Source organism: Pectinophora gossypiella, chromosome 21 (genome assembly GCF_024362695.1).
Source record: "Pectinophora gossypiella chromosome 21, ilPecGoss1.1, whole genome shotgun sequence".
In the NCBI taxonomy this organism is placed as follows: domain Eukaryota; kingdom Metazoa; phylum Arthropoda; class Insecta; order Lepidoptera; family Gelechiidae; genus Pectinophora; species Pectinophora gossypiella.
The window spans coordinates 9,755,033-9,769,807 of record NC_065424.1 but is presented as its reverse complement, the minus strand read 5'-3'; the positions used below and the strand labels follow the sequence as shown (position 1 = coordinate 9,769,807).

General features: G+C 38.3%; 1 protein-coding gene across 1 annotated transcript in view; it reads left to right on the top strand.

Annotated features, from left to right (window-relative positions):
* The window catches only part of LOC126376462 (uncharacterized), a 98,018-nt gene that overhangs the window by 15,440 nt on the left and 67,803 nt on the right, over nt 1–14,775 (top strand). The window contains exon 2 of the mRNA XM_050023833.1: nt 4,543–4,567. The gene's annotated coding sequence lies outside the window, so the exon portion shown is untranslated. The remainder of the gene's footprint in view (nt 1–4,542; nt 4,568–14,775) is intronic.

Here is a 14,775-nt window from a genome sequence, read left to right as displayed (position 1 = left end):
ATAAGCATTTTTAAAATGTTTCATCAACGAGAAAAACTTTTGTTTAGCATACACAAACATCAAACAAACTTAGCCGTATACGAACTTCATCATCATCATCAGCCGTACGACGCCCACTGCTGGGCATAGGCCTCCCCCAAGGATCTCCACGACGATCATAACTTCATACAATGAAAAATTCCCTTTCAAACATTGAGAAACTCCCTCGATGGATTCTTGTGGCTCTGCGCACTCTATTTCAGATTACGGGCGTGAGATTATTTATGTATGTGTAAAAACGAAACATTATTATGTAGAAGATATCTTTACGTCCACGTGAATGATCTCAACCGTAGATAATTGTAGAGAACATAAAAAAAATCTACAGAATGGTCTCTATAAATCTCACTAAAAACAGAACACGTTCAGCTGCTTTATCTTCCCGGGCATGTCGTTAAATCCGACAGAGGGAGTGTTCGCCAAGAGACGAACCATTGACTGTATAATCTATAAACAAGCAATCAGCTCTATCTAGAGCTGATTGCTTGTTTCAATCATCATCACCAGCCCATTAACGTCTCCACTGCTGGGGCACGGGCCTTCCCTATGGATGGATAGGGAGATCGGGCCTTAAACCACCACGCGGGCCCAGTGCGGATTGGTGGTTATTAACGACTGCTAATGCAGCCGGGACCAACGGCTTAACGTGCCTTCCGAAGCACGGAGGAGCTCGAGATGAAAACTTTTTTTTTGTGGTCACCCATCCTATGACCGGCCTTGGCCTTATTGCTTGTTGCAATAAGTAGGTTTAATTTATCCATCAAATCGGACACTCCATACAATATCTCGTTCTTACCGTATGCCGTCTAACGGTTAAGTGCGAGAGAGACAGACAAATCGCGCGCGACAGTCATTTAGACTAAAGTGAGACCCAGAGGGGGTGAGGTAAATCTAGCTCGGCGCCCGATACGAATTAGTGCGGGGCGGGGTGTTATCATTGTATGAGTATATTATTCTTTGTTCTAGAACTTCCTGGCTTTACAAGTGGTTGCAAGTTCTTGTTGTAGCTCTACCTGTTCCGTTAGGTTATAGGCGTGAATTTATGTAATATTTTATTTTGTTATGTTGTTAACAGCGTCCGTGGTCTAGTGGTTAGAGCATTAGGCTCACGATCTGGAGGTCTGGGTTCGATTCCCGATGGGGGCATTGTCGAAATCACTATGTGAGACTGTCCTTTGTTTGGTAAGGACTTTTCAGGCTTGATTGTCAGAAAAAGTAGATGTTTCCTTGCTTCCGAGGGCACGTTAAGCCGTTGGTCCCGGCTATTAGCCGTAAAAACACCTCCACCAACCCGCAGTGGAGCAGCGTGGTGGAGTATGCTCCATACCCCCTCCGGTTGATCGAGGGAAGGCCTGTGCCCAGCAGTGGGACGTATATAGGCTGTTTATGTTATGTGTTTTGCTACGAACATAACATAACTTTGTTAAGTGGTACATCCATCGCAAGATGAACTAAGTACCCATACCTCACCGAGCTCACTACAGCCTGGTAAAAATCTCACTGTTTAACCTGCGTGACAGCAGTCGTGATGATCCTTGGTCACAGCAATCACCACATTACATTGGGTTAAGCAACTGTCGTCGTATGTGGTACACTTTTTGTTTGAGCTAATGTGCTTTGTACAACATCACGAATTCGCTATTTGTTCAGTCGAGGTAAGGTGTGGTCTCAGCGAGAGCGGGAAAATATGCTGTGAAAACACTACACACACTCACACACACACACACACACACACACACACACACACACACACACACACACACCCACACACTAACACACACAGTAAACATCTTGCGTGGGATGTACTTGGGCTCGCCCTACCCACATGTGGGGTGTCCCTTAAGTTGCATAAAATTAATAACTCTATTTTGAAAATCCATAACAGACTTGACATAACTGTATTTGCATACCAATTCGAATGAATAACATAAAAATATATATCATTATTAAGCATATTAATGAAAATCCACAACTTTAAAAATTATAACTTTAAAATTCATAACATAAAAAGCAATAAATCTGAAAATCCATAATATTAACATATTATGTAAGTAGTTAATACCTGTCTCTGAACAGAGCATAGCATTAAAGATTTTTATGAATTGAAAGTGGTAATGGTACAATAAACATTTATTTACAAAATCATTTATAATTATTATTTATTTTACGTCGAACTCACAAATCATAATGAGGCTTAAAATAATTTTAAGTTCGCAGCAATAGCTGTTAAAATTCAGTTTTATTTAGTTTTAGTTTTTTTTAGTTTGTTTTGTAGTGTGATTTATTTTATCTGATCTTTAAGTGTATTTTCGTTTCTTTTGTGCTGGAGGGCAACCATTTATAAGTTTTTGCATTTCCATTGAGATGTTTTTATTTCCTGAAATTTATCAGGCATTCACAACTTTTAAATGTGGGTGGTTGCTTTTAACGTTTTGTCAGGCACTTTGTAATTTTATTTGCATTATATTATATTAAGAGTATAGGTTTATGAGTATTAAAATTAAGGGTGTTAGTTATATATTTTTGAATCGTTATTTATATTGAAATTATGTATATTAAAGATATACTTTTTATATATACGTATATATTTTAAAGTTATAGATTTTAATGATGTTTAAATGATTACGGATTTTCAATATAGGCATTTTCAATTATGGATATTAATATAGACCCCACATGTGATTTAAACATAGCTGACGAGGAGTTGCTATATCTGCCTGCCCCTTATACACAGGCGTATTGCATGTTATGTTATGTTAAACAGTGACAGTGATAAAAATACATGGGATTAATTGAGGCTCTGCCCACCCCATAAGCGATTACGAGAGTTAGTTTATGTGTATAAACTGTTTCTTGTCTTGTCTTTAATTTTTATGATAATCCCTTTCTGCTTTCCTGGTGAGAAACATTCCCTATTTATTCAACCAAATAGTGAACACATAAAAAGCTTCCCGCTACAACGCACACCTCACCTTTCTAACGTAGTCCGGTATGCGATGCATGCAACATTCAAATTGTAATGCTAATGAATTCACCTCAACCTGTTCGCCTGATAAATGAGATGATATGCTGATAGCGTACACATGTGCAGGCGCAGACTGCCACTCCTTAAGTACACTCCTTAAGGACAGATGTGACTCACGCCTACAAACCCTATCGTGTTGGGTAGAGTTCTATATGGCTATGCTATGATGCATCATATTTAGGAAAAGTTATTTTCTATCAGTAACATAGGTAACGTATTACATAAGACATAAACAGCATATACATGTATACCTACATCTCGTTACTGGTCACAGGCCTCCCCTTAATCAACTGGAGGGGGTATGGAGCATAGTCCACCACGCAGACCCTATGCGGGTTTACATATTAGTACTCGTGACCGTACCATATTGGCTAAAATCATACTTACATTTTAAAAATTTTGCACATTACCTAGCACCATAAAATCTAAGAATAACAACTTTACTACTTAATGTCCATAGTTCACTTCAATACACATGTTAGTCATCTCAGTTCCATGCGCGAGCGACTGTGACGTCACAAATATAGAGCCATCTGATTGGCTGGAACCGTCACCTTGGCGCGTGTTAGCCCACGCGACTAAAGAAGTTATTTTTTACCTGTGTTTTTTTTTCTTATTTTTCTATTCAATGCAAGCAATCTCCTTTTTGTAATGTGCTTAATATAGGAAATGTTTACACTATCAAGTCCATTTGTGTTTCGTCGTAATAAAAACTTCATGTCCTAGAATTGTTATGAAGCTGTCATTACTTATTGCGTTTTAGTTTTTAGATGTTTGTGTTGAAAATATTCAAATTTATAAAGAATTACTAGCAATTGTGTTCTAAGCAAATTACATCATCTGTGCAATAATTTGTAACGTTATTCGTCATCTCCCTAGCGTTATCCCGTTTCCACAGGGTCGGTCCGCTTACCTAACCTGATTTTTGTCTTGGTTTTCCCCGAAGGGTAAGGCAAAGGGAACTATGCCCATACAGCCATGTCTGACGTATTTTTTTTCTTGATGATTAATGAAATGATGAAAGGTGATGATGATGAAACCTAAGCTCCCACCCTCGGAGTAGACTCCTACTCCGAACCCCAAACGAATTAATTCAAAAGTCCGCATAAACTTTTGAGTTATGAAGCGGCTTCCCGGCACGAAGCGAAAATAGGCAGATACACTTTGTTTATTGAATACTCCAATATAATAACACTCGCGAATGTCTTCCGACTAACTTAATGCGATCATTAACCACAAAACACCACTTCGTATTAATTATTTAGATTACTCAATGAAGAAAGCAACTGTCCCGTTCCCGTTTCCCGCCGAAAAGCCCCTAACCTGATGATTTGACAGATCCGGTTTTTTTCTTTATTTGTAGGGTTTTTACAGAAGCTACTGCCTGTCTGACCTTCCAACAAGCGAAGGGAAAACCAGCCCAATGCAGTATTTTAACGTTATTACAATTGTTATTTATTTTTTCGTTATTGTTTCAGGATCAAAGAAGACAGTGCCTTAGAGGTGAGTCTAGAAAACTTTTTTCTTATTTTTTTTAAGTCACAAGCAATTAGGTGTTACATTTTTTTTACTAAGTATCCACTTTTGTTAGTCTTAAGTGATAGCATAGAATAAGGAATAATACTAGGTAAGACGTATAGAACGGCAACTCTCCGCTCCCCACCAGCGTCTGAGATAGGTTTACCTCCCCCCTTCTCGAACATAGTTTAGACTAGAATAGTATGGCGTCAGACGTCACACACACAGATGCGCGTGTACGATAACGTCAGTGTGTGGTGTCTGTGTAAAACGAGGCTGTTTGTATGAAGTGTCCGGGGTGTGGTGATAGTCTAAAGTTTATTTGACAATGAAAGAACCCGGGGTCTAAGAATTCTTCTAAAATGCATTAATGGTTACAAAAATAAATGCAAACAGGTTTAGTATCAAATAGCAATATTGCCTTTGTAGATCTTCTTCTATCGTGTGGGTTGTGAGGTGGAGTACAACCTCATTCACCCTGGTGTCAGGGTTACTATTGAGCCGCCAAAGGCCCCTGACATGGCTCATGTAACGACTACTTACTTACATCAGTAAGTAGAAACCGGGACCAACGGCTTAACGTACCTTCCGAAGCACGGATCATCTTAATTTCGGACAATCTGGTGATCAGCCAGTTATGTTTTAACCAAACTAGGGAGCACAAAGTAATTTTTGTGCTATGTCCTCATCGGGAATCGAACCCGGGACTTCCGGATCGTGAGCTCAACGCTCAACCACTGCACCACAGAGGTAATTTTTTCCTGTGTAAATGGTTCATTCATCCATAAAACCTTCACATCACCAAGTTACTTCAATGAAACTCCTTTAAAATCTTCAATAATAATACAATTCCAAAGTAAAACACTCACTCGCAATTCAATAAACAGCAATAACAACCGTGCATATGCGTGGGCGCAAGGTGACGCGGTGACGTCATGCAACCTGCGCCAGCGCCGCCATACTATATACCTACATTACTTAATGTTTGTTGTTATATGTATAGTGAGGGTACGTGGGAGAGTAAGGTTGCCATCGATTTGTTTTGGCGTCAATTTCATTTTTTTATTTATTAAATGATGGCTTCTGTCAACAGGGACAATTCTGCCAGCACCAAGGTTGAAAAATATACATTTTCAGTGTACCTACTTACAGGAGATCCGGAAGTATAGGCCAAAAATTTCATATTTAATCATAAGTTGTTTTTCGGTATCATTGCGTTAGTTACAGCGTTATTTTTTTAAAGTATTTATGGCCTGGAAAAGAGTTCTTTTAGCCAATATTAGATTAATATTAATAAATTGAACGAATGTCACCATTGTCACACTTTTTTCAGTTATTCTAATAAGGAACTTTCCAGTCTAAGTTCCACAAGAAACTTATAGATGGCGCTGTAAAAGATTTAACGTGATAATTTACTAGTTTTCCATTGCTCGGGTACGTAATTGTTATTCAGAAATATAATATAAAAATTATTGTTGCTTGATAGTTGGATCAGATATGGTCTTTCTGTTAGACCAAAGTCATATGTGGTGAGCCGTATCGCCGTCTATGACGGTCGAGACAACTGTGTTCAAAAAATAATCAAAATTTTTTTTTTATATCAGAAATAATACTTATATAAAAAAAAGAAAGACGGCATAATTATGTTTGAGGTAGGGTACAATAGTTATAATAACTTCTACAAAATGAACAGAGGTTAGTTGAAACAAAATATATTATGTAGGAAAGTGAACATACTATGGAAGGGTAATGAATGGGGATTTGATTGTTTATGGTATGAAAGGAGGATGGTTAATGAATGGGACGTAAGGCAGTTTATAAAAACTAAGAAAAGCGAGTCTTTGGTGCGATGTCGGTCGGGTTAGAGGCTTCTGTTAAAACATAAGGAGTAAAGATATTTAAAACATCACGTGTTATTTCTATCATCATCATCAATTAAAGAGCCATGCTCTTGTCGGTGCAGCATTTTCCGTGCTACTTTTTAGGGAAAAATAGGGCAGTGGTTTCCCTCTTGCCTTCCGCCCCGCAGTATTCTGTCAGATGCAACACTCTCCATATCCCACATATTCAAATTCAAAAATATCTTTATTCAATAGGTAACATAGTTAAGTACACTTTGAATCGTCAATTTTACATAACGAACGTCTCATCCGCCTAAAACTACTGCAGCTTCTCACAACCTGTCTCAGAACCTGTCTCAGAACCTTCTCAGCCGGGGAAAAGAAGCTGCAAGAAAAACCTCGGCACAGGGCCCTAGACGTTCTTTAAAAAAAGTAAAAATAAACATAAAATATAGATATACAATTGAGTAATTTAGCTGCCTAATATCAGTTCTCAGACAGTTAATCCCATGCATTCATATCTTCTAAATAATCACTAACTTTATAATAACCTTTTTTGTAAAGTTTTTGTTTGACTACTGTCTTAAAACTGTTGAAAGGCAAATTCTGAATGTCAATGTCAACATATATCTATAACTCATTGGTGCATGTCCAGTTTTGGGGTTAGAACCGGCGCTCCCCGTTTGAGAAGCAAGCCGGTGAACCACAATGACTTAAGTAACTGTTGTAGGTATAATTAACAAGTCGCATACTTAGCATTCCTCCATTAGCAATGTAGGAAGCAGTCCTGCATCGTGCATCTGCAAACGACTCATCACATTACAATGACATACAGACAATGAGTTTTGCTTTGTTGCGCGTGATTCACACAGGGGGAAGTCGGACGAAGGTTCGTTCGTGATTAGTGATGTGCCGAAATCAAGCGTTAAATACGGTTCAGAGTAGATCGTATTAAACCTTTTCTAAGGACATCCCCAATTTGGTCATCGTAAGTCCTTCTCGGTCTGAACCGGCGTGCGTGTATGAAGCGATTGATGAATGTGGAGGAAGCAAGAGAAGTGTGTCAGGATCGAAGCAAATGGAATTCTATAGTCTCTGCTTACCCCGGTGGGAAATAGGTGTGATGTATGTATGTATGTTAAATACGGCTCTCTTGCGCCCAGGGTCGAGACATTTTTGTGCACTTAGATTGACGTAATAGCAACTGCCGGGTCTGCATGACAACCGATTCATATCGAGCGCTTGAACCAATAAACGATACGAATGCTATCTACGTAGATGGACGTCAGACGGCTATTGGTCGAAGCGCTCAATATAATTCGCGTCGCGCGCGGCGCGGTTGTCACACCCGGCTGGGCCTTTAATCGGTCGGTCGGTGTGCATCTGGCACAACCCGGCATGGGTGGCGTATGCTTGCATATGCAATGCTACACATTAAACTACCGCATGTAGCACACAACTGGTTCGATTCCTTGTGTGGTAATGAGAGCCTCTTTGGTTATGCTTTCAGGACCACCCCATCGAATGTAAGATTTGTAAATAGATTAAGATTCCCAGTAGAAAGTGTTCTTTTTTTCAAAACAGCACTTTTTTGAGGTTTTCAATATAAAACAACGATATACAGGTTGTGTGACATCGTAACGAATACTCAGGGGGATGATTCAGACCATGATTCTGAGATAATATCAACTGGAATTTTCCGTCGCCGAAGTATGGAAGTGAAGATAATGAAAAAAGACACTATAACTTTCAAATCAAATCAAATCTAAGTACTTTATCACACAGAACTAAATTTCTACAATCAGACGTAACACATGAGTACAAAACTTTCATGAATCATCCCTCAAAGTATTCGTTACGATGTCACTAACACCTTATATTTTTCTATTTAAGAAACTGAACGCATACTAGATCCTTTTTTTGTTTACTCCTAGAGCTTCCTAGCATTATCCTGTTTTTCACAGGGTCCGCGTACCTAACCTGAAGATTTGACAGGTCCGGTTTTTTATAGAAGCGACTGCCTGTTTGACCTTCCAACCCGCGAAGGGAAAACCAGCCCAATACAGGTTAGGTCACATACCTCTGAAAATGCATTTCTCGGGAATATGGGTTTCCTCACGATGACTTCCTTCACCGTTGAGCACGTTGATAATCATTTATGACCTAAACATGAATTCGAAAACAAATTCGACAATTATTGGTTTAGGTTAGGGCTGTGCTGGATTTGAACCTGCGACCTCAAAGTGAGAGGCAAGCGTTCTACCAACTGGGCCACCATGGCTTTTATTTACTTCTAATACAAGAGAAAAAAAGACAATTATCTAAATACTAGATGGAAAATTAAATGAAAAAGTAAACATCCAAAGTCCAACCAAGGCCATTACGAATCCATCTCAAGACGTTACAGTTAGAGATGTGCCGGCCCCAGGAATATTCCTGCTTTGGGAACATTCCCGGCAGTAAAAAGGCGCTTTTTTACTGTAATTAAAACACTTTCTTTCTTTCTTTCTTCTTTAATAACGTGTTCTTACCGCGTTTAAAATGGGGATATGAGACTCCCGATATTTCGACACTGTTGCAAGTGCCATGATCACGGGATGACTGATGAGATTGGAGTGGAGTAGGTAGATCCATAAATAACCGCGTAAACGTAAAACAATGTATAAAATTTTACTGTACCCAAAGGTTGCCTGGAAGAAATTGGTGCATGAGCAATAAGGCCGCTTGTTGTGCTTTTCTCTATCTGTTGTCCTTATTAATGTATCTTGAAACCATTGTGCTCAATAAAGTTTGTTTTATTATTTAAATATTCTACTTTGAAACATTTAATTTTTAAAACAGGTCACAATTTTTTAATAATAAAAAAAATATTATTTATTATATTTTTTATGATATTTATTTTTTGTTATTTAAATATATTTATTGTTTTGTAAATTTGTGTGCAATAAAGTGTTTAATTATTATTATTTATTTGTATACAATAAAACAGAACAAGGAACATACAAAGAAAACAGATAGTACAGGTAAGCTTATCTCTAAACAAAGAGATAAGAGAGTGAGGGATTTTTGTAAGTATCTATCTAAGAACAATTTGAAAAAAGAAAAGCAGCCAGTGCCCTTACTATTAAAGAGTTTACAACGGGAATATTCTGGAAACATTCCCGGGAACGGCACTGGTTACAATTCGTGACTATTTGTCACCTGTTCTGCTTAACCGACTACGATGACCAATAGAGGAAAAACCACAACGGTGTTATATAAACTTGTTTAGTTTAGCTATGTATTGTGACTGCGCCAGTACAAGGTCACTGCGCGACTCTGTCAATACCTGTCAAGTCGGTACGTGCCGCTTTAACAATGTTAATGAATTGTCGATGATTATGTATTGTCTATTGATTGATTTTTAAAAGGTGTTATGTACAGTACGTCTAAAAATATGTTTACAAGTACGTCGGGAAAGGTGCGTAAACATGTACTGTCACGAGTACTAATATGTATACACTTTAAAACCATGCCTCCGCGGTCCAGTGGTTGAGCGTTAGGCTCACGATCCGGAGGTCCCGGGTTCGAATCCCGGTGGGGCATGTCACAAAAATCACTTTGTGATCCCTAGTTTGGTTAGGACATTACAGGCTGATTACCTGATTGTCCAAAAAGTAAGACGATCCGTGCTTCGGAAAGCACGTTAAGCCGTTGGTCCCGGTTACTGGTTACTGATGTAAGTACGTAGTAGTTATATGACTCATGTCAGGGGCCTTTGGTGGCTCAATAGTAACCCTGACACCAGGGTTGATAAGGTTGGTAATCCACCTCACAACCCACACGATAGAAGAACAGACCGCACACACACTTTCCCATTTATATCCATAATATTAGTATGGATATTCCCACAGTCCTGATACTTGTACAGTCATTAGCAATATCATGTAAGTAACCACTTTAGAACCCTGTCGCACTATCATATTTGACATTTAATGAGGCTTACGGTTTCAATTGTCAAAAAAGTTAATGTGACATAGTTGCAAAGTGTATACGCATTAGTACTCGTGACCGTACCACCACCTTCTTACATGCAGATTATAACCTGTACCTGACATCTGAACTCAATTGTTAATCAATACGCTACCAGTTCACCTCGCTATGACCTTGAACCGACGTCCATCTAGACCTAACGTGTCATAGAAACAATTATAAACAATTTGAGGTGACACCAGATGACAAGGTCACTGCGTCGAGTTGACAACGCATGCGTAAACTCACATGCAAAATACTTATGGGGTGGGTAGACAAACATGAATTCGATAACAAATTCGACAATCATTGGTTACTTGAATGTCTTTTAGAAGACACAAAAATAGGTACTTATTCCTTAAACATTTACAATAGGCCAAGATAAAATGAAAAATGACTACAAGGTGTTAATGACATTGTAACGAAAACTTTGAGGGACGATTCAGACCATGATTCTGAGTTGATACCAAGTGGAATTATACGTCGCAAAAGTAAGGAACTGAAATTACTTAATAACGGTAAGAACCCGTTATTATGTGTTTTAATTATGATAATAACCGCGTAAACTTAAAACAATGAAATTACTTAATTTAAAAAAAAAACCAAAAAATTTCATGAATTTTTCGACAGGAAATTCCACATGATTTCAACTCATAATCATGATCTGAATCATCCCCCTCAGTATTTGTTACGGTGTCACTAACACCTATACCTACTTGTATAAACTACTTGTATGTACTTGTATTGGGTGTAATTGACATCGCAGGGAATACTGAGAGGGATGATTCAGCTCATTATTCTGAGTTAATATCAAGTGGAATTTTACATCGCAATAGTAAAGACATCCGCGAATGGACCGGCGTTACAACAGCTGTTTCGTCTTGCTTCTGACAGAGAAGAGTTCTCAAAGCTGACGGCCAACGTCCAGTAATGGACAGGCACTGGAAGAAGAAGAGAAGTAAAGAATTGAAAATTATAATTGAAAAAAAAAAAACATGAATTTTGTGACGAAAAATTCCACTAATATTAACTGAGAATCATGGTCTGAATCATCCCCTCAGTATTCGTTACGATGTCACTAACACCCTGTATTTACTCACCTGCTTTTGAAATAGTTGCCTATGCCAAAATTTCCATAATAGTTAGCATAATATTACTAAACAGCCGACATTTTTGGCCGAATATAAATATATTAAACATGTCGTTAAAATTCTGAAGGATTGAAATACCTTCACGATCCCTACACTACTACTAGCGAAATCTCCTGGCACTGTCTGATTTTAATCTGCTGAAACTCATACTCAGTATTTTCAATCCTATGAAAACCCGCCTTTGCTAGTGTACAACTTCTGTTGGGCTGAAGGGCTGATGTGTGGTGGAAGTACGATGGAAGAAAACAACGATTTGTTACTAGCACTTTCAAGTATAATTTTATAAGTAATTTTTAGTACAATGCGAACGATGTTCGATATATATAGAAAAAATTATGACAGCTATAAAAAAGGAGTTGGTTGTCAAATTGACAGCCAAAATTACGTTGGTAATGTTGGTGTTTCCAACAGCTAGCCGTTTGATGAAGTAAGTGTTACATGAGTGTTACCGTTAGTCCGCATACTAAGATTTAGCATTCTGCCTTAAAAATTGCGGAATGCTCCATACAAACTTCAACCCTCCATTTTAGGGAAGTCCTTCCATCGTGTGGGTTGTGAGATGGAGTAAACTCATCAACCCTGGCGTCAGGGTTACTATTGAGCCGCCAAAGGCCCCAGACATGACCTTACATCAGTAAGTAGTAACCGGGACCATGGATCAACTTACTTTCGGAACATCAGGTGATTAGCTTGTAATGTCCTAACCAAACTAGGGACCACAAAGTAATTTTTGTGATATGTCCCCACCGGAAATCGAACCCAGAACCTCCGGAAGGAAAGTGGGGAAGTGGGGGGTTAGAAAGAGACAAAAAGCAGCTTAGCCTTAAACTTAAAAAGTATCGACTCGCAAAGAAGAAGATCACTCACTAGTTATTTCATCATGAACAGCCTCCGTGGTCTAGTGGTTAGAGCGTTAGGCTCACGATCTGGAGGTCCGGGGTCGATTCCCGATGGGGACATTGTCGAAATCACTTTGTGAGACTATCCTTTGTTTGGTAAGGACTTTTCAGGCTTGAATCACCTGATTGTCCGAATAAGTAAGATGATTCCGTGCTTCGGAGGGCACGTTAAGCCGTCGGTCCCGGCTATTAGCCGTAAAAAACACCTCCACCAACCCGCAGTGGAGCAGCGTGGTGGAGTATGCTCCATACCCCCTCCGGTTGATTGAGGGGAGGCCTGTGCCCAGCAGTGGGACGTATATAGGCAGTTTATGAGTTATTTCATTAGTTACGTCACTATCCATCCCTTCAACTATCTCCATTTAAATAAAACACGTCAATTCGTCGATCCGTTTTGCCGCTGCCGTGAAAGACGGACAAACAAACATTCAGAAACACACATACTCTTTCCCATATATAATATTATTAGTATGGATAATGGATATTCCGAAAAAATAAATAACCTTAGAGTGTGTTGTTACAAAATTCTTGACTGTGGGTGTTGGCGTGTTTGAATGCAGAAGCCTTCAAGTGGCCTTTGAATTACGCCAAAATTCAACAACAGCCTATTAAATATTTTCTTGCTTTAGATTGGTAAGCGACATTCACGTCTTTAAAAAAATATAACAATTAAGTATGAATTCAAACTCGTAAAGTCGAATTTTGTGAGCAGTGGTTGCCCAGTTGGTAGAACGTAGCCTCTCACTTTGAGGCCTAAACCAATGATTGTCGAATTTGTTTTCGAATTCATGTTTGGATTGTAAATGATTATCACGTGCCCGGCGGTGAAGGAAAACATCGTGAGGAAACCCACATTCCCGAGAAATGCATTTTCTGGTATGTGACCTAACCTGTAATGAGCTTAACCTGTTTTTTGCCATTCTGTTACATAGTTCTTGTAGTAACGAAACGGGCCTATATTTTGCCTAACTAAAATTAGAGATTGTATAGTTAGGCCGTGTAGAGCTTGGCTCTACATAAGGTCTGATATCTTTTTGACATTGCGATCATTATAATTTCGTCTTGACTTCATTTTACATGAAAATGTTTATGATGAGATCTATCATCCATAAGTCATTGCCTAAAGTAACTCAACCGGGATCGAACCTAATCACAGTTCACAATATCTTCATCATCAATTTAAGAGCCACGATCTTGTCGGTGTAGTATTTAAAATACTCCCCATGCTACTTTTTTAGGGAAAAATAGGGCAGTGGTTTCCCTCTTGCCTTCCGCCCCGTAGTACTCTGTCTGACGCGAGTGGGATAGCGCCCAGAGTAGAAATAATAAACATAAAAAATAATAACAAATAATAATAATAATATAAATAATAGTAAAATGTAAGTAAATTTTTGCACTATCGCCAACCCAATTTAAGATTTATATCAATTCTGACATCGATTATGTTATTATATTTTGCAATAGTGTAACAGGTAGTCGTACCAACCTTGGGTGGAGACATTCACTAATTTAAGTATTGTTATATTTTTTATTGACTCATAAATCTTATTAAAACCATCTTTGAAAGTCTATAGACTTATTTCAGTGTATAGAAACTAGGGAATGCCATAAATTCGAGATCCCGCGGGATTGGAAACATGTGTATCCAAAATTTTCGGGATCTCGTCTAGTTAAAAAAAAAACCAAAAGTTAGGATGAAATTATGAAAACTGCTTGTGATAGTGAGGCCTTTATTCTTCAATATACTAACCAAAAAAAAAAATAATCAAAACAAAAAGTATAACTCAAGGAGATTCGCCCAATCCAGTCAATCTCGGCTCGTTAAGTTCCTACATGGCATACTATTTTTGTAAATTAACAAAACACATCTACTATCGCTCTTCCATAAGAATTTGAATTCAGAATTAAGTACTTTATTGTTGTTTTTAGTGAACAAAACAACAATTACTTAATTCTGAATTCAAATTGTGATACAAAACACCACAATAAAGTACTTACCTACATAGTTCTGAATTCAAATTCTGATAATAAATGTAATAATTGATGAACATGGAAATTAGCATTCGTTTGTATTCGGAAATTATTTTTATTATTATTATTATACATTGACGTTATCGTACACGCACATCTGTGTGTGTGTCGTCTGACGCCCATACGACTGAGGACTAAAGTAAGACCCAGGAGGGTAACGTGGACCTAACTCAGTCGCTAGTGGGGAGCGGAGAGTTGCCGTTCTATACGTAGTATTATTCTTATGCCTTAAAGGAACTCTGCTACAGCACTATACGGAT